Source organism: Notolepis coatsorum (assembly GCF_963971535.1).
Source record: "Notolepis coatsorum genome assembly, chromosome: 9".
Taxonomy (NCBI): domain Eukaryota; kingdom Metazoa; phylum Chordata; class Actinopteri; order Aulopiformes; family Paralepididae; genus Notolepis; species Notolepis coatsorum.
In genome coordinates, this window is record NC_140173.1 from 74,259,433 (window position 1) to 74,278,924 (window position 19,492).

The window sequence follows — 19,492 nt, forward strand, 5'->3', positions numbered from 1 at the left end:
AAGTTAAAATATTATAAATCTACATGCATTGAGGATGTCATTCTTTATATAGCTCTCAACGTGCACCAAATTGAATTATTCCTATATTGCAAAAAGAAGGACCCCGGTCTTGAACCCGGGTCGTCCGTGTGGAAGTCAAAAGAATAACCCGTTAGACCACATTGGTGATAAGTTAAACATTGACTATACATCAATCAATGGGCAAGAAAGCCGTCTCGTAATTCTGTATAACAGTTAACTAGTTATTTTCGCTAGCAAGATCTCATTTGATTATTCAATCCAGCAGGCAAGTTTAAAGAAATATAATCTGATTGATTGAGGTAATGAGGGACTTAGAATTAGCCTATAGATAACGCATTTAACTTGTCGGCGAGGCGATTGAGCCTATTGCAATCTGTCAATAAAGTCTTAAATCAATTAATCAATCAATGCCGTTGAGAATCAGGGTCTCTGCCATCGATACGTGCTGGCTTTCCACCTAAAACGGGAGCGCGCATCTAGCCTGACTCTCAAGTCTGGCTTGAGTTAACGAGACTGAATCCAGGTTTGTGAAACAGGAAAATCCCGGCTTCGAACATCGGGTTAACTGAAGCTGGATAATGGACATGTTGATCGACTTAGTTGAACCACGTACATGGAACGGGGCCCTGGGTCCAATGGGCAAGAGAGTAGTCAAATTACAGTCCAGGGTCAAAACACATTCCAGGATCTCGTACAAAAAGGGAATGTTCAATACTCAGGGTTTGTCGTCCAGTCCAGGGTCAGTTTCACAAGGGGGTATCTCAGCCAGTCCAGGGTCCAGTAACACGAACACCTTCTCGCTCTAACCTCTCCTTCAAACTACCTCTCACCTCACAAACTCAGTATCTCACACTCTCTCCACAAACTCTGCTCCCTCCCCTCGCCTCCACTCAACTCTTCTCTGTCTCTCCTAGGGCTTTATGCTATGTGTGTCTTGTGTGTGTGTGTGGGATGTGGGTGATCACGTGGTGCACAGGTGTATTCCATCAGTCCTAATCAACTCCTCAATTACAATAGTATCTCCCTTCCTCCACGTAACTGCGTGACGAGGGATGATATCTGCCACAGTACATGTACATAACAGTGAAAAGCTTGGTTCTGTATGAGCCCCCTGAGATTGTGCTTCATACAGTAAAAAAAAGTAAAAGAATAAAGGCCTAACACTATACAAAATATACAATATACAAACTAAATTACGACCTAAAGTACTTAGTACCTAAAGTACTTAGGACCATATAAAGATCTTGTACGACATGTGTACATATTTTCCATATGAGCATGTGTGTGTGTGTGTGCATGCATGCATGCGCGTGTGTGTGGTGAGGACAGGGGATTTCCATGCGAGGGGAGGGCTCTAAGGGAGACGCGGGGCTGAGTCTGGGTGGAGGCTCAGCAGCAGCACGGGCCCACACACTGCTCCCTGCTTGTGATGACTGTTTACTCTGTCCCACTCTGACAGAACACAGCTACCATTCATGCTCCTGCCAGATCAATGAGGAACACAGTGGAAAGACAGGACACACACACACAGGCACAAGCACATGCTCATATATGAACACACACAAGTGCATACACACACATAGTGATATCAAGCAGCCATTTTACCCCCCCCCCCCCCCACAATCTGTATCTTTCACTTATGTTATATATATTATATTATATATACCATATTATATTATCCACAGTTAATTTTAAACAACTCTGATCTCCTCTCTCAAAAGAAGAAAAGTACTCTTGTTTGCTAATAACACAATACCGTACAGTCAGTCACTAATATTTATGCACTTGAGTTGTCTCTTCCAGCATGGCTGCCTGTAACGAACCTACTCCCGAATGACGCATGTGCAGTTTTCTGGAGTCTATAGAGGCTAGATCCACAAAGAATGGATTGCACGGTGCTAATTGCACCCTTACTTAGAATTCATTATGAATTGAAAATGGGGGACCCTGATGTAAACAAGACGAAAGTCTTTCTCTGGTCTGCATCCCCTTAACAATTGTATGTATTGAGCCGTACTGTATTGTACCGTGCAGGTGATTGATTGAATGAACATTTTATTAACAGATTGCAGAATGGGTACAATACAGTACGGCTCAATACACGCAATTGTTAAGGGGATGCAGATCAGAGAAAGACTTGTTTACATCAGGGTCCCCCATTTTCAATTCATAATGAATTGTAAGTAAGGGTGCAATTAGTTTATCAGTGAGCTGGATGCAATCCTACCTTGAGGGGAGGTAACAGATGGTGGAGGTAAACGGCACCCTACCCCCCCCCCCCCCCCCCCTCACAGTGAGCTGTGGTGTTCCACAAGGAAGCATACTAGGACCGCTACTGTTCCTAATTTATGCAAATTACATGTCATCAGCTTGTGACTGCAACTTGTTCCTGTTTGCGGACGACTCAGCCCTGCTGGTCTCTGACAAGAACAAGTTACAGGTTGAAAAAACCCTCAGCTCGGAACTAGGCAAAATCTGCATATGGCTCGCTGATAACAAATTATCATTACACATGGGCAAAACAGAGTCCATTCTCTTCGGCTCAAATAACAAACTAAGCAAGACCGACGGCTTCTCAGTTACAGTGGGTGACAATATTGTCACAAGGAAAGATGAAATTACCTACCTGGGTTCCATCCTAGAGGCTAATCTCTCCTGTGACAAAATGGCATCCAATGTAATAAAAAAAAGTCAATCAACGAACTCGATTCTTGTACCGGATCTCCTCTCTGGTAAACAAGAATACCCTGAAGACTCTGGCAGGAGCACTCATTCAAGGGTACTACGACTATGCTTGCACCTCATGGTACCAAAGCACCTCAAAGGCGCTAAAAACAAAATTACAAACATCTCAAAACAAACTGGTCAGACTACTGCTTGACCTTACTCCTAGAACCCACCTCACCCCTGCCCACTTTGACAACCTAGGATGGCTTAGAGTAGACGACAGAGTACAGCAACTTGCAATGGGCCTGGTCTACAAGATACACTACACGACCAAGGTACCCATGTACATGTCAAAATACTTCCCAAAGGTCAGTGAATACCACGATCACAACACCAGAGGGAGCTCCACAAATCATGTTAAACCCAGATTTGGCTCAAACAAGGGACTAAACACGTTTCGCAATTATGCCACATCAATGTGGAACGCCCTACCTAAAGCTGTAAAGGAATGTGAATCACTACCCACTTTCAAAACCACTCTAAAAGAACACCTACGGGAGACTGCAATTCGAAACTGGCCCCTGTAAATGTCCTAACCCAACCCCCTCCAATGTACAGTCATTTACCTAATATGGTTGTCAATATTCCAATGTACAGTTTTGCTTGTTTGTACAGTGTTTCCCCCCCCCCCAACCCCCTCCAATGTACAGTAAATTACCTAGTATGGTTGTCAATATTCCAATGTACAGTCTTGCTTGTACAGTTGTACAGTGTTTCCCCCCCCAACCCCTCCTACCCAACCCCCCCCCCCCCCCCCCCCCCCCCCCAACCCCACCCAACCTCCTCCAATGTACAGATTTTACATCAAATGTATATACTCCCTTTTCTGGACTCTTTTTGTATCACAAACAGTACTGTATTTGCAAATCTGGTATGTCATAAATTTATAGATGTAGCAGTACTGTCTATCTGTATGTCATGTATGTCATATATGTCCTGATGAATTGAAAATGGGGGACCCTGATGTAAACAAGACAACAGTCTTTCTCTGGTCTGCATCCCCTTAACAATTGTGTGTATTGAGCTGTACTGTATTGTACCCATTCTGCAATCTGTTAATAAAGTTTTCAATCAATCAATCAATCAAAAACCGTGCAATCCATTCTAGCCCTAGGTCTATCAGTCTGCACATGCGTAGTTCGGGAGTAGGTGCGAAAAAGCGACTATAGCTCGGCAGAGAAAGTGCCGATCGACTTGGGCTTGGTCGCGCCGTGTTCAGGAGACTCAGGTGTATACAAATCTATTGGATCATGTCTCTAGCACCCCCACAGCCGTAGCTACAACCACAGAGGGCAGGATTACGTCTGGATTACTGTAATGCACTTTTTTCAGGCCTACCTAATTCAAGAATCAAAAATCTTCAACTCGTGCAAAATGCGGCTGCACGGATACTAACTAGAACTAGAAAATTTGATCACATCACACCAGTTTTGTCCGCCCTACACTGGCTTCCTATCCAAGCCCGATCTGACTTTAAAGTGCTACTCCTCACCTCCAAAATTTTAAATGGGCTTGCACCGCTCTATCTATCCGATCTCATCTCCCGATACTCGCCCGCTCGTGCCCTGCGCTCACAAAATGCGGGGCTTCTATCGATCCCTAGGGTTAAAAAGAAATCCGCAGGCCACAGAGCCTTTGTCTACCGCGCTCCCTACCTGTGGAACAAATTACCTGCCGTCATCAGGTGCGCCTGCTCTGTCGAAGCTTTTAAATCCCTGCTTAAGACTCATCTTTTCTCTCTCTCCTTCAACCTACCCTGATCTCACCTGGTCCGGGACTGACCTTTAGATTAATCTGTCTAGTTTAGTTAGGGTACAGGGTACTACATGGTACTACTGGGTAGTTTACTACAGGGTAGTTTAGTTAGGGTACAGGGTGCTGCATGGTACTACGGGGTACTGCATGGTACTACATGGCACTACGGGGTACTACATGGCTCTACATGGTACTGCGTGGCACTACATGGCACTACATGGCACTGCGGGGTACTACATGGTACTACATGGTACTACAGGGCACTACGGGGTACTACATGGCACTACAGGGTACTACAGGGCACTACAGGGTATTACATGGCACTACGGGGTACTACATGGCACTACAGGCTACTACATGTCTGCTCTTTTGCAGCACCACAAACATGGGAACTCTCTAACTCTTCCCCCCCCCCCCCCCTTCCCTCCCCCCCTCCCTCCCCCATCTCTCTGAGTGCCCGTCTCCTGGCGCTGACTAAGGTGATGGATGCCTCGGGGTCTTGGCCAAGATTGTAGTGACTGCTCTACATGCACCTCCGAGGCCTTGGATCAGTTATTTACTGTCGTCTGTCCGTGGTCCTGTCAACTGATTAACAGCATTAACAGACTGTTAACAGATTAACAGTCAACGCGGTTTCATTGCTGGGTTAAGTACTTCTATTCTATTCACATAATATGCTTACTTCATATATCTACTCCATTCACATATATGCTTACCACTTGTATCTATTGCTATGTCCGCCCACTACAATCACATGAGCTGTCTAACGCCTGTCCCGTCTCCCTGTCCCCCTATGACTTGCTGTCCTGGAGTGCTGACCGGAGTGTCGGACATCCCGTGATGAAAGCCGGGAGGTTGCGACCCCCTCTGCGTGCCCCCCTGTCTCCGGAGGTCTCGTAGTGGTGACCGGAGTGCCGGACGTCCCGCGATGATGTCGGGGAGTTCGCGACCCTCTCTGCGCCGCCCCCTATCTCCCTGTCTCCGGCTGTCCCTGAGCAATGACCGGAGTGTTGAATGTCCTGTGACTAAGACGGGGAGGACGTGACCCTCTTTGCGCCGCCCCTGTGCCTCAAATAGATCCGCTATCAGCTCTATCTTTAATCTTTCAAAATGTTCAGTTGCTATCGCTATTTGCTTTATCTTTAATCTTTCAAAATGTCCAGTTGCTATTGCATGCACTCATCTGTGTTTCACTACACACATGAGTGCATGCTTACCAACTGTCCGTCTGCAACACTACTATCACCAACATCTAAGAAGGGAGATCCCCCCTTGAATGGCCCTTCTAAGGTTTCTCTCCTCCACACTGCCTGTGGAGCTTTTTTCCCTATTGTTAGGTTTTAGTGAGTTGTTCCTTACCTTCGCGTGGGGTATGTCTGGGAGTGCTTGCATTCTTTAATTTTTAATTTTAATTTTTTGCATTCATCTAAAAATGTTTGGACCTTATGGTGTTCTTGTTCTGTTCTTGACTTATTGTTATGTTTTCTTCTTGACTTGTTTAAAGAAGACCTGTACGGCCCATGGGGACATTAACGTGTGTTGTCGGGCCTTATAAATAAATTTGATTTGATTTGATTTGATTTGATCCACAAAGAATGGATTGCACGGTACTAGTTGCACCCTACTTACAATTCATTATAAATCGAAAATGGGGGACCCTGGTGTAAACAAGATGAAAGTCTTTCTCTGGTCTGCATCCCCTTAACAATTGTGTGTATTGAGCCTTTTTGTATTGTATCCATTCTACAATATGTTAATAAAAGTTTCAATCAATCAAATTTGATTGATTGAACATAATTGAACAATTATAATTGAACAATAAAATAAATAAAAAAGGAAGCAAGGTGCAGTCCATTGCAAGAAATAAAAACACAAAAAAAATGTATCCTTGGTCTTTGCCGTCTTGTTGTCTTATTGTTATGATTGTATATGCTGTGTGATTGTATATGCCTTTTTTGCTTATACATGTGACGTGACTGTAAATGAGGGAGACCTCAGTTGCCTTTCGAGTTTAAATAAAGGTTTGACATTTTATTAAATTAAGTGTGTGTGTGTGTGTGTGTGTGTGTGTGTGTGTGTGTGTGTGTGTGTGTGTGTGTGTGTGTGTGTGTGTGTGTGTGTGTGTGTGTGTGTGTGTGTGTGAGAGAGAGGGTGAACGAGAGAGAGACCCTCTGTCTTACTATGACGACATACTGTTCTTTTATTGTCTAGCACTCAATTCAACATTTGGTCAACACCGCCACCTTCAGGACAGATTGTGGCCCTGCAACTCAAGTTTCAGTTTCAAGTTAGTCATGTCCCTGTCCTTTTACAGTAGAGGAATCCATCCTTGGTTCTTGGCTCCTCGGAACACATGCAACAGCTAGTGTGCACACAGAGTTGTCTTTTGTGCAGCTGGGCCCTTGATGCCAATAAAGGAATCTGGATCTGACAGAATTGTCAAGAGTATTTTAATTCTCAGAGTAGACACTATTCAATGGCCTATCAGCACAACAGCAATAACTTAGAGGTGAAATCTACCCAAAAATAGAATTCACATAGTTTATTTCTAATATTCTAATATTGTATAGTTCAGTTTTGACTTGTGAATAGGAGCAAGTCTCTCTTTAAACTGAACACCAAAGACACAAGACTGTAGTGAAAATGTCATCAGGAGACAAATCCTGGAGCTGCTCCTTGGACTGTGAATAAGGCAACACTATGACATCACTCATGGTGATTTTACTGGGACGTGGGTACATCTCCTGATTCAAAGCTGTAAGTCCTACATTGAAATACAACTCATTTGGATGCAGCCGCTAATTCATTGTCACAATTGTCATTGGGATTTCCAGCACTGGGACAGTTGTTTTTGGTTATAGATATTGACGTAACACTGTCCAAGATCATTGGAGTAGCACAATGTTAAAGGAACACGCCAACATTTTGGGAAATTAGTTTCCGTCTTCTCCAGAGAGAGACAAGAAGATACCAGTTTCCTCTCTGTGCGTTCAGTAGAAAGCTATCTGGCTGCATGTTAGCCTAGCTTAGCACAATGAATGGAAGCGGACATGGCCGGTTAGGCATTGTCCAACTAACACCTCTCCCGAAGGCTAACCGGCCATGTCCACTTCCATTCATTGTGCTAGTTTATGATGTAATATATATGTAACTGAGGGGTACAATTCCCTGACTGTACTGAGAGTATGGTATCATTAAACCACTACTTAGTTATGTACTTTAATTACTGGCCATACAGTACACGGTATATCTGGTGAACACCCACACAAGAATACGGCTTGACAAAGAAAGTTCTATTTAGAGGTATTTATTATTAGAGCAGCAACAATAGGTTACAAATTGAGAATTATTAATTGCGCTTATATGGCGAAGAACACTTAAGTAGGTCAAGAGCGTAAGTCCATGAGCATAATAAGATGGGTATAACTGACGCCACCTGTAGCATAAGAATTACATAAGGCACACTCGTAGTCAGCTGGAGATACTAAGGGGTTCCCTCCGGTTGTAAGCCAGCAGGGGAGAGGAATGGTCGGGAGCAAAGTCTGGATCAACGAGGAATAAAGAGACTCCAGATACAGGAGCCAGTGCAATAATCCCTTGGTCCGTAGACAAAGCAACAGCTATACTCCAGTATGCGCGACAGCATGGATGAAAGCTAGCCAGCCTCTGTGGTCCTAGAGGCGGGCTCGATGGTGCTCCTCACAGGGTAGATCCCACACAGCAGTGGGGTAGACGGTTCTCTGCTCCAGCAGCCACAGTACCAAAGCAATATAATCCAGCCGGAAAAGGCTCTGCATTCGCCGGTGTAGGTTCTCCGGTGTACATATCCAACGGTTCTCGTCTAGGACTCCTCGGATGGCGGCACGAGTTTAGGCCGCCCAGCCTGGATAAGTGCACTAGCTAGAGTACGACAAACCGGTGGTAATGCTGGTCACTGTAGAACGGTAGCCGCACGATACACTATAAATAATAGACTATTACTTTACAATAGAATAAGTCGAACTCGACGATACAGCGTTAAACTCTGACACTTTAGCTATCTATTCGCACGCGGTTCTCAAGGCTCTATTTAGGGGCAAAAGGGGCCCACTTCACGGCACGTTGTATCGTGGTGAAGGCTTCAACGTTTTGGTCTAAGTGCTTCTGTATCCACCTGCGACGTATTTATACGTATGGTGAATAATCTAGTGCCAACCTAAGTTCTGTCTCGTATTACTGCGCAAACCTGGACATGTTGAGACATGTCTTAGCGGTAGCTTTGAACTTGCCATTGGGGGTATGGCCGTTGGCGCCTAGGGGTCGCTGTCCAATAGGAGAACGAATATTATGGTCTGGCCTGTACCTAGGTAAAGGGATATTCCGTGTATATATACAAAGAATATACAAGGGATATCAGACGATATACAAATATTATACAATATATCTCAAGTAATAAATATATATATTCGGTTTAATCTGACCCTTTGTAACAGCCGCCTCCTAATTAGTCCGCACCTAATTAGATAAGCAGAGACAGATTAACCGTCTTGTCCACTACTCAATGTCCGTTGTGAGGAGTAGGGCAATTCACAAAGTCAGTGGGTCATGGTCGTCATCAAGGGAGTCAGGTAGCCTTGGCAACTCTATCAGCCTCGCCACGGGTCGGGTGTATGTCCGTCCCTGGACGAGAACTTCTGCCGCTCTGACCTTTCCGTCGGCACCAGTGATCACTTTGCTTACGCGGCCGGCCGGCCACATAGCTTGGGGTAGTGACTGGTCTATGATCATGACGACTGTGCCCTCCGTCAAATTGTCTCTTTCTTTTACCCATTTCTGGCGGGTCTGTAGAGACGGTAGATAGTGGAGGAGGAAACTGTTCCAAAACTTGTCAGCCAATACTTGACTGTACCTCCACATTCTTCGGCCGTTCGCTTCCTCAGGTCTGTACACTGTCTGTGGGAGCGCGGGGTCCAGCCGCCCAATCAAGAGAGTGTTGGGGGTAACTGGGTCGACATCTGCTACATCACTTGAGACGTAACCGAGGGGCTTTGAGTTCAATACTCCCTCGATCTCTGTGAGGACTGTCGTGAGGACTTCTTCAGCCACGGTCTGGGCCCCAAGCACGGCGTACAGGGCTGTCTTTATTGAACGTACTTCTCGTTCCCAGGTTCCCCCGAAGTGAGGAGCGTTCGGGGGGTTAAACTGGAAATCAATCTGAGAGGGAGCGAGGTGGGTCTTAAGTTCTGGGCCCATAGCTTGGAAGCTCTCTCTCAGCTCTCTTTCTCCGCCTTTGAAGTTTGTCCCGCAATCAGACAGTAATATAGACGGTTTTCCTTTCCGCGCTGTGAATCTCCGGAAGGCCATAAGGAATGAGTCCGTACTCATGGTTGGAAGGAGTTCTATGTGTATCGCTCGGGTGGTCATGCATTTGAATACAATACCCCACCTCTTCTCCGTCCCTCTTCCTTTCTTCACATACAGCGGGCCGAAGCAGTCCATACCGGTGGAGTGAAAGGGCTTGTCGCCGAGTCGCAGGCGACAGGGGGGTAGGTCAGCCATCCTGGGTATACTGGACTGTGCTCGCCACTTGCGACAGTCTAGACAGGTCCGCTGGAAGCGTCGTACTGCTTCTCTTCCTTGCAGTATCCAATAGCGACGTCTGATCTCAGCGAAGACTCTCTCTGCCCCAGCGTGGTGCACGTCCTCGTCGTATTTCTTTATGATGAGCTCTGTGACCTTGTGTCGGCTGTTGAGAACTATAGGGAACTTGACGTCATCCGTTAAGTCCGGGGCCCTTCTCAGACGACCACCCACTCTGATGAGATCATGGGCGTCACGCTCAGGGGCCAAGTGGAGCAGTCTGCTGTCTGACGGGACTGGCTTTGATCCCTGCAGACAGTCTAGCTCGTCGGGGAACGAGTCTCTTTGGGCTCGCTGTAGCAGAAGGAGTTCTGCTTCTTCGTAATTAGCTGCATTAATGTCAGTAGTGGAGGGGACCTCAGGGTGGTGCCACAGGAATGTCTTTAACTGCGCACTCTCAAGGGTGGGGCAGTCGTCTATGTTGGGGTCTGTGGGGACTGGTGTGTGCGTCAACCCACAGAACATAGATTTCTTCATCTCTGCCTCCTCTTGACTAGCCTCCCGTGGGGTGGGGTTAGGCCACTCTTCTTCCGGGAGCTTGAGGAACTCGGGACCGTCACTGTAGATATTGTGACGTGTGAGGTCATCCAGGGACATTCCCCGTGTGATGACATCAGCTGGGTTCTGTTTTGTGTCCACGTACCTCCAGCATGCTGATTCTGTTAACTCTTGGATCTCTGTGATTCTGACTCCCACGAAGACCTTGTATCTACACGAATCGGACTGGATCCATGTGAGTACGGTCATGGAGTCTGACCACAGGATTGTTCTTTGCACCGGGATGGTGAGTTCACGTTGGATTAACGTGGCGAGTTGCGCTCCTACTAGGGCTGCGCAGAGCTCTAGACGCGGAATCGATTGTTGCTTGCGGGGGGCTATCCTTGAACGAGCCAGGATGAAGGCGGTATGTATTTCTCCTCCCTCCTCTCGGGCCCGCAAGTAGGCCACCGAACCGTAGGCTACCTCGGAGGCGTCGCTGAAGACGTGCAGGTCCATCTGGCACGTCTCCAGCCGCACTGTGGGTGGGAAGTAGCTGCGGCGTATGTTGACACCTGGGAGCGAGTTGAGTTCTGTTTCCCACTCTCTCCATGTGGAAGCAAGGTGGTCGGGTATGGGGTCGTCCCAGCCCTGGTCCTTGTCCCACAGCTCTCACACAATCATTTTTGCCCTGGTGGTGTAAGGTAGAATACATCCCAACGGGTCATATTGTCTGGCGAGTGTTCTGTATACGCTCCGTCTGGTGGTCGGTAGTGAAATCGACCTTCCCTGCTCCTTGGTCAGGGGTGTGTGTCTATAATGGAGCGAGTCTGTTTTGAAGCGCCAGACTAGTCCTAATGTCATTTCTTGGGCTTCACCTGGGATGGTCGCCATCCAGGTCTCGCTGCTTGCTGCCTTGTTCTCTGGGGAGAGGCTGCGCAGTACTTGAGGGTCGCTGCTGGCCCACTGCCGGAGATCAAAGCCGCCTTTGATCAGGGAGGCGTGGAGCTTGAGTAGGAGGGCCTCGGCCTCTTCTGGCGTCGAGACGCTTTGCAGACAGTTGTCCACGTAGAAACTCCTCTCTACACTTTGTCGGACCTCCTCGTCAGCTGCTGGGTCCTCTGCGACGTGTTTTTGCAGTGCGAACGTAGCACAGCATGGGCTGCATGTGGTTCCGAAAGGGAGGACCTCCCATTGATAGATGGATGGTTGCTCATCCCCGATCCTCTCTCTCCATAAGAACCGCAGCAGGGGCTTGTCCTCTTCCACTAGTCGCACCTGCAGGAACATCCCTTTGATGTCGCCGCTGATGGCCACCTTGTTTTGGCGGAAACGTAGCAACACGCCTAGTAGAGAGGGGCTGAGTGTTGGACCGGGCAAGAGTTCTTTATTCAGATTCTGTAATCCGATCTGGTAGCTGCAGTTAAACACAATACGATCCTTGCCGTTGTGGTGGACCTTGTGGTGGGGCACGTACCATGATTCGGTCGTCTGATCGGCCTCTTGAATGTCAATTTTCTTTATGTGTCCCGCTGTGATTAGCTTGTCAATCTCAGCGCGGTACACAGTGGCTTGAGCGGGGTCTCTGGCTCGACACCGCTCGGTGTTCAGTAGATATCGCTCCGTCGCTTCTTTTGAGGCGTGGAAGGTGGGCATACCCTCTCGCCTCAAGAGTGGAGTTGCGTATCTCATCACTCCATTGACCTCGACTCTCTTTGTCCTCTGCTCGAGGAGGGCTATGGCATAAATGTCTTCCTTTGAACGAATATGTTTCTTTTCGTTCTTAAAGGGCATTGTCTCTAGTGTCCATAGCCTCTCGACGTGCTGTAAGAGGGTGGTGTCTTCTTCTGTCATTCGGGAGTGGAGGCAGCGAGTGGCTGCTGGTCGGTTGGGAGACCTGGAGAGGGGGCCTTGTAGTGTCCATCCTAGGCGGGTCTCGACTGCTGCTGGACAGCCTCTGGGCCCGATGTGGACCCGGTCCATTGGGACGATGAGGTGTGCGTGGTCGGATCCTATGAGCAGGGTCGGGGTGGCGCCGTCGATGAGCGGTATACTGTAGGTAGTTGACGCAGGTGCACGTATTTTTCCATCAGCTTGGGGATGGGGTAGGTGTACCGCGACAGGCCTATGTCTTGGCTGGTGAAAGCGTTAGTGATCCTATACTGCCTCTCTGGCTGCCCGCTTGCTGCGATAGTGAAGGAGACGTTTTCACCCTTTATTGTCTTCAGGTCTCTTCTTATAGTACGAATTGTCATCGTTTCTTCGCTCCCCCGCAGACCCAGCTGGGCTGCAGCGGATGCGAGGAGGAGAGTCTTTTCTGACCCGTCGTCAAGGACGGCGTAAGTGTCCAGGACCTTGTCCTCGTAGCTTAATGTCACTCGGACCACTTTCAAGAGCACTCGGGAGCTCCCGCTGCTGGCGGGGTCGATATACATGACGCTTACTCTGGTGCTGCTTGGGGGTGCGAGTTTCTTCCTGTTGCTGTCATGCAAGACGTCCAAGTGGGCGCCGTCACACCGGCTGCACCTCTTCTTCAAGCGGCACTCGGCTGCCATATGGCTGCGCGCACAGCGGTAACAGCGGCGGTTGGATTTGATCCATTGACTCACCTCGTCGGCGGTCATCTTCTTGAAAGTGTCACATTGTGACAGCCAATGTTCTTTCTCGCAGTACTGGCATACAATCTTCCACTTCTCTTTCGTCGAGGGGGTGTTGTGGTTCTTGTTCCGCGGTACTGATTCGGCTTGGTGCATGACAGTCACCAGCCGGCGGTTATCGTTGGATCTCCGAGGTCCATCTCTGGGGCTTGGTCCACTCCGCACGAACGTATCCAGTCGTAGGCTGCTGACTTCTCTCGCGAGGAAGTCGGCCAGGTCTAGGAGGGATGGCTCGGGACCGTCGGGATCACGGTGGTCTCTCTGCCGCCTGAAGCGCTCTTGGCGGGCTGGAGGGAGCTTCTCTAATATCCTTTCTACATTAGAGTTAGCATACAGTTCGTTTCTACCTTTTTCCTTTTGGGACCCCAGCATCCCTACCAGGGATTGTACCTTGATAGAGAGGTCATCCAATGATCGATTGTCTGTGGCTGGGGGAGATCTCTTGTATCACGTAGTCCCATATGTGTCCATAACGCTGGTCGAGGGCTACTAGAGCCGCGGTGTATGGGGTACTTGAGTTGGAATATGCCAGCGCTATATTATGCGCTCTGGGCACCTTGAGGTGCTTGAGGAGAATGGCATATTTGTACGACTCATCAGGGACGTCGGACATCATAGTCTCTAAGCACATCCGTAATTCCGTGTACTGTGCTCTGTCCTCGTGCGTAAAATCCGGGAACGTCGGTGTGCCAAGGTACGATGCCATGGATGGCTGGCACATCGGTGAGCGTTGGGGGAGAGGCCTCCTGGGCGAGTCTCCCCGTATGTGTTGTCGTGGGCTGGTACTTGGTGGGTACCAAGGCCCGGGTACCCAGGTGCTGTTCCTCGGGGCTGGCTGTGCGTCAAACTCACCCTTGAGTTGAGTCGGGGGTCTGTAACGCAGGGCCTCGGGGGTAAAGTCTGGGCTGTACTGGACCTCCTGGTCCTGTGGAGTACGATGCTGCTGGTGGGCTTGACCTTCCTCCTCTTCCTCTTCCTCTGCTAGGTCTTCTAGGTCTTGAAGTCGTCTATTCAGTCTCTCGGCGGCATAGGCCGGTTCTTCCCGGTTGCTGGGTCTCGTATGGACCGGTCGGGGAGGGGGTTCGGAGACGTGGATAGGCTCTTTCTGTTGGCCGGGCTCCGGGTCACTTGGTCGGGTAGGGGAAGGTGCCCTAGACCCTTGTCGTGATGATGCCCTGGAGCTCCGTGCGGAGAGAGGGGGTGTCGCCCTGGCAATCAATTGCTCCATTATCTGCGCCTGTAGCCGGTCGCGCTCTGCTTCGCGCTTGATGTGAGCGAGGTCGCGCTCTGCTTTGCGCTGGGCTTGGGCTGCGTCGCGCTGTGCATTGGCGGCGTCGCGCTGTGCATCGGCGGCGGCGCGCTGGGCATCGGCGCGGTCTCTTTCAATATTCTCTTCCGTCTGGAGGCGTCTGGTCTCCAGGCGTATGCGGTCGTCTTCACTCCTTTGCTGCGCCTGGAAGCGCTCTCGCTGGGTTGCAGAGTGTTCGCGTTCACTAAGGGCTTGCGCTTGGAGTTGCGCGTGAAGGCGCTCTCGTTGGTCTGCAGATTGTTCGCGCTCACTCAGTTGTTGAGCCTGCAGGCGTTCTCTTTCCATGGTAGAGTGTTCGCGCTCACTTAGCTGTTGCGCCCGGAGGCGCTCTTGTTCCATGGAAGAATGTTCGCGCTCGCTAAGCGTCTGTGCTTGGAGTCGATCGCGTTCAGTGGAGGCTGCCAGGGTGGCGATGAATGCCTGCGCCAGCATCTTGTCCGCTTCGCTGGGGGAAGACACTGATGGAGGTGATCGGCTTCTGACAGTGCTCGTTGGAGATCCGTTCTCCTGGCGCGCTCCGAGGAGGTCTATCTCCTGGGCGCGCTTCTCTTCTGGTAGTAGGTCGGGTTCCGTCCCTGGAGCGCTTTCTTTATCCTGGAGCTCTCCGGGGACCGTCCCGTTGACGTTGTCGGGGGGTATAGTCATGTCATGTCCCTCCTGGTCCCCCCCGTGAGCTTGGTCAATTACATTAGAACCCACTAGGGTCTCTACTGGCAAGGTCGCCTGGTCGGTAGGGTTTGACATGCTTTTACTATCCGCTTTTCCCGCATTTAACGTCTGTATAAAGCTAGGTATTAGACTGGCAGCGTAGTCCTCTAGGTAAGGAGGTGGCTGACGTCTGCGCTGCGGGCGTTCTAGCTTAGGAGAGCCGTTTGTGGAGTGTTCACCGCTGGCCATGGTTAATATCAATATTATATTTAGATATTACACTGATATTCCTCCGGCTCGAAGGACCAATTGTAACTGAGGGGTACAATTCCCTGACTGTATTGAGAGTATGGTATCATTAAACCACTACTTAGTTATGTACTTTAATTATTGGCCATACAGTACACGGTATATCTGGTGAACACCCACACAAGAATACGGCTTGACAAAGAAAGTTCTATTTAGAGGTATTTATTATTAGAGCAGCAACAATAGGTTACAAATTGAGAATTATGAATTGCGCTTATATGGCGAAGAACACTTAAGTAGGTCAAGAGCGTAAGTCCATGAGCATAATAAGATGGGTATAACTGACGCCACCTGTAGCATAAGAATTACATAAGGCACACTCGTAGTCAGCTGGAGATACTAAGGGGTTCCCTCCGGTTGTAAGCCAGCAGGGGAGAGGAATGGTCGGGAGCAAAGTCTGGATCAACGAGGAATAAAGAGACTCCAGATACAGGAGCCAGTGCAATAATCCCTTGGTCCGTAGACAAAGCAACAGCTATACTCCAGTATGCGCGACAGCATGGATGAAAGCTAGCCAGCCTCTGTGGTCCTAGAGGCAGGCTCGATGGTGCTCCTCACAGGGTAGATCCCACACAGCAGTGGGGTAGACGGTTCTCTGCTCCAGCAGCCACAGTACCAAAGCAATATAATCCAGCCGGAAAAGGCTCTGCATTCGCCAGTGTAGGTTCTCCGGTGTACATATCCAACGGTTCTCGTCTAGGACTCCTCGGATGGCGGCACGAGTTTAGGCCGCCCAGCCTGGATAAGTGCACTAGCTAGAGTACGACAAACCGGTGGTAATGCTGGTCACTGTAGAACGGTAGCCGCACGATACACTATAAATAATAGACTATTACTTTACAATAGAATAAGTCGAACTCGACGATACAGCGTTAAACTCTGACACTTTAGCTATCTATTCGCACACGGTTCTCAAGGCTCTATTTAGGGGCAAAAGGGGCCCACTTCACGGCACGTTGTATCGTGGTGAAGGCTTCAACGTTTTGGTCTAAGTGCTTCTGTATCCACCTGCGACGTATTTATACGTATGGTGAATAATCTAGTGCCAACCTCAGTTCTGTCTCGTATTACTGCGCAAACCTGGACATGTTGAGACATGTCTTAGCGGTAGCTTTGAACTTGCCATTGGGGGTATGGCCGTTGGCGCCTAGGGGTCGCTGTCCAATAGGAGAACGAATATTATGGTCTGGCCTGTACCTAGGTAAAGGGATATTCCGTGTATATATACAAAGAATATACAAGGGATATCAGACGATATACAAATATTATACAATATATCTCAAGTAATAAATATATATATTCGGTTTAATCTGACCCTTTGTAACAATATATATATATATCTGTTGGATATTATTTACATCTTTAAACAGATAATAAACACAGAGGCCATGGTTAGACTAGTGTTTTTGTGACTCGTTTTTATACGTTTTTGAATACGTTTGATGTCCCTATTACACAGAAATGCGTTTTTTGGTGGATAAGGCTGAAACGCAAAATTGTGTTTGCGTTTTGGAGAACCCCTAAAAAACCCGCCGACAACAGCCGTGTAGTCTGCACGGAGCCGTTGTTGCGAAAACGCCCATGCGCAGTAGATACCATCGCGTGCCCTCCGGTGACAACAGCTCCGTGTCCCTGTGTCCCAAATAGCTGCAGCTACCATGTGTTGTCAAGTTATTGTTATAAGGACACCAGTCCAAGCTACAACAGTCTGCATTCCCTTAACAATTGTTTGTATTGAGCCGTATTGTATTGTACCCATTATGCAATATGTTAAATAAAGTTTACATCCATTCATTCTGCTAGCATTACCGATTGCATGAGCAGCTGGCTAACATTAGCTATCAGGATTCAGACCCTGTTAGCTCAGAGCTCCTCTTTCAACTTAACAAGCATTAAACAAAATGGCCCAGTCATCTATTCACCTTTGTTTAATACACACAGCGTTGTCTCTAATGTTATCTAACTACTGATAGCTCCCGATATCATCAGTTTGGTGCTGGCTAACTAGCGTGAGCTAACGTTAGCTTCTAGCCACAATGCTATACTGTTATAATGGCATACTCCATTGACGTTAGCATGCAGCTAACAATGCTACCGATCTTTTTTTAGACTAACGTCACGGTGACCAATTGCAGCCACTCTTATTGTCTGGGACCAAATACGGCCACGCCCCACTCCCAGCAAAAAGTGGGAATCTCTAGAATGGGTTTGGGGCGGCGCTGTATACGGAAGTAGCTCTCAAGGTGACGATTAGACAACACTTTTTTGTTGTCAGTAGATGGCAGCATTGGTTTAAAATTAAAGGCTGAAAATGTTGAGAACTACAACACTGCATTTCCCAAGAGCGTTAGCACAGGTCGCAGGTCACTGGGATGTGTCTATTATTCTCCGACGTGATCTGAACAGCGTTAAACGATACTGCGACCTCGGTATAGCGACCGAGAATGGCCAACTAATTATCTTAACAAAAGTGCGCTGGTAGCGTTACATATGTTGTCTAAAGGGGGACATATGGTACAATTTAAGATTCTAATGATAATCGGCATATAAAGGACAACATAGAGCATCGTTAATTTGTAAGAAACCTCAATGAAAACGGCGCAGGGTGCTATTGTTATGAAAATGTGATAGAATCCTATAAAAATGTGGACGCATTTGGCCTACGTTCCGTTAAACTATCCGCTCTTGGTGGTCACTTGTGTTGATGTTAGTTTTGTTTCATCAACAAATGACAGGCAGAACACACAGTGAATGTATCCGTTTTGTTTATTGCACTTTTATTAGGCTTTGCTGAAAAATAATTGCTGCATTGAGTAAATAGGCAAGATGGTGGCGCGGCATAGGCGACTGCCTTGTTGACATTTTCTTTGCTGGAGCTTCCAGGAAGTGTATTGGCACATTCAAGTTCTGATTGGTTGAAATTGCCTTCATGTTTGCCATCTACTGCCACCTACTGCTTTGGCAGTGTACTACATCAGTGTGCTCAGGTGACAAAAACGAAAGTGTGACTCGAGGCTGCCACGTCGCGGCGAAACGCATATGACAATGAAACGAAAATGAAACGAAAGGTGTAACCGCCGCCTTAAATAATTGAACTGTGTGTGAGGCTATGTGTTTGTGTGTGTGTGTGTGTGTGTGTGTGTGTGTGTGTGTGTGTGTGTGTGTGTGTGTGCGTGTGTGCGTGCGTGCGTGCATGCCTGTGCAAGTGGAAATATTCGATTCACATCACTTGTTAAAGTACTGTAGCCACTAGTATCTTCTAGGTTGTGATTATGGAGCGACCGTGGCTCAGGAGGTAGAGTGGTTGCCTGGTAATAGGAAGGTTCCTGATTTGATTCCCACTCTTCCCGGCCACTCAAGTGTTCTTGAGCAAGACACTTAACCCCTAATTGCTCCCGAAGAGCAGGTTGGCACCTTGCATGGTTGCCTCTGCTGTGAATGTGAAGAACAAAATGGATAAAAGCACTATATCAATACACCGTTTACCATTTTTTGTGATTTAGTGATGCACTTTTTCACTTTACTGTTGGACTTTTTGCTTTGCAAACTGCAACTATAGAACAGATCCATGCTGTAATTAAGTTAATCTGCAAATCTGATTGGGGACATTCACCAACTGCTGCTTTCACTTTGACCCTTTAGAGTCCCCTGTGATAAGCCACAGGCCGTATGTATGTACCACCTGCCCACCTGCACACCAGTCATAAGAGGATAAGACTTGTGTGCGTGCATACGTGTGTGTATGTGTATGTATGTGTATCAATCAATCAGATTTATTTATATAGCACATTTCACATGACGCGTGTCAACCAAAGTGCTGTACAGAGGGTAGGTACACATAGATACATAATGACAAGAATCACACTCCGTTTTATGGGAGGGCACACAGGCAAACGCATAGGAAAACAGGGCATGAGTCAGTGAACGGGAAAGGCTAGTAGGTAGAAGTGGGTTTTGAGCCTCGATTTGA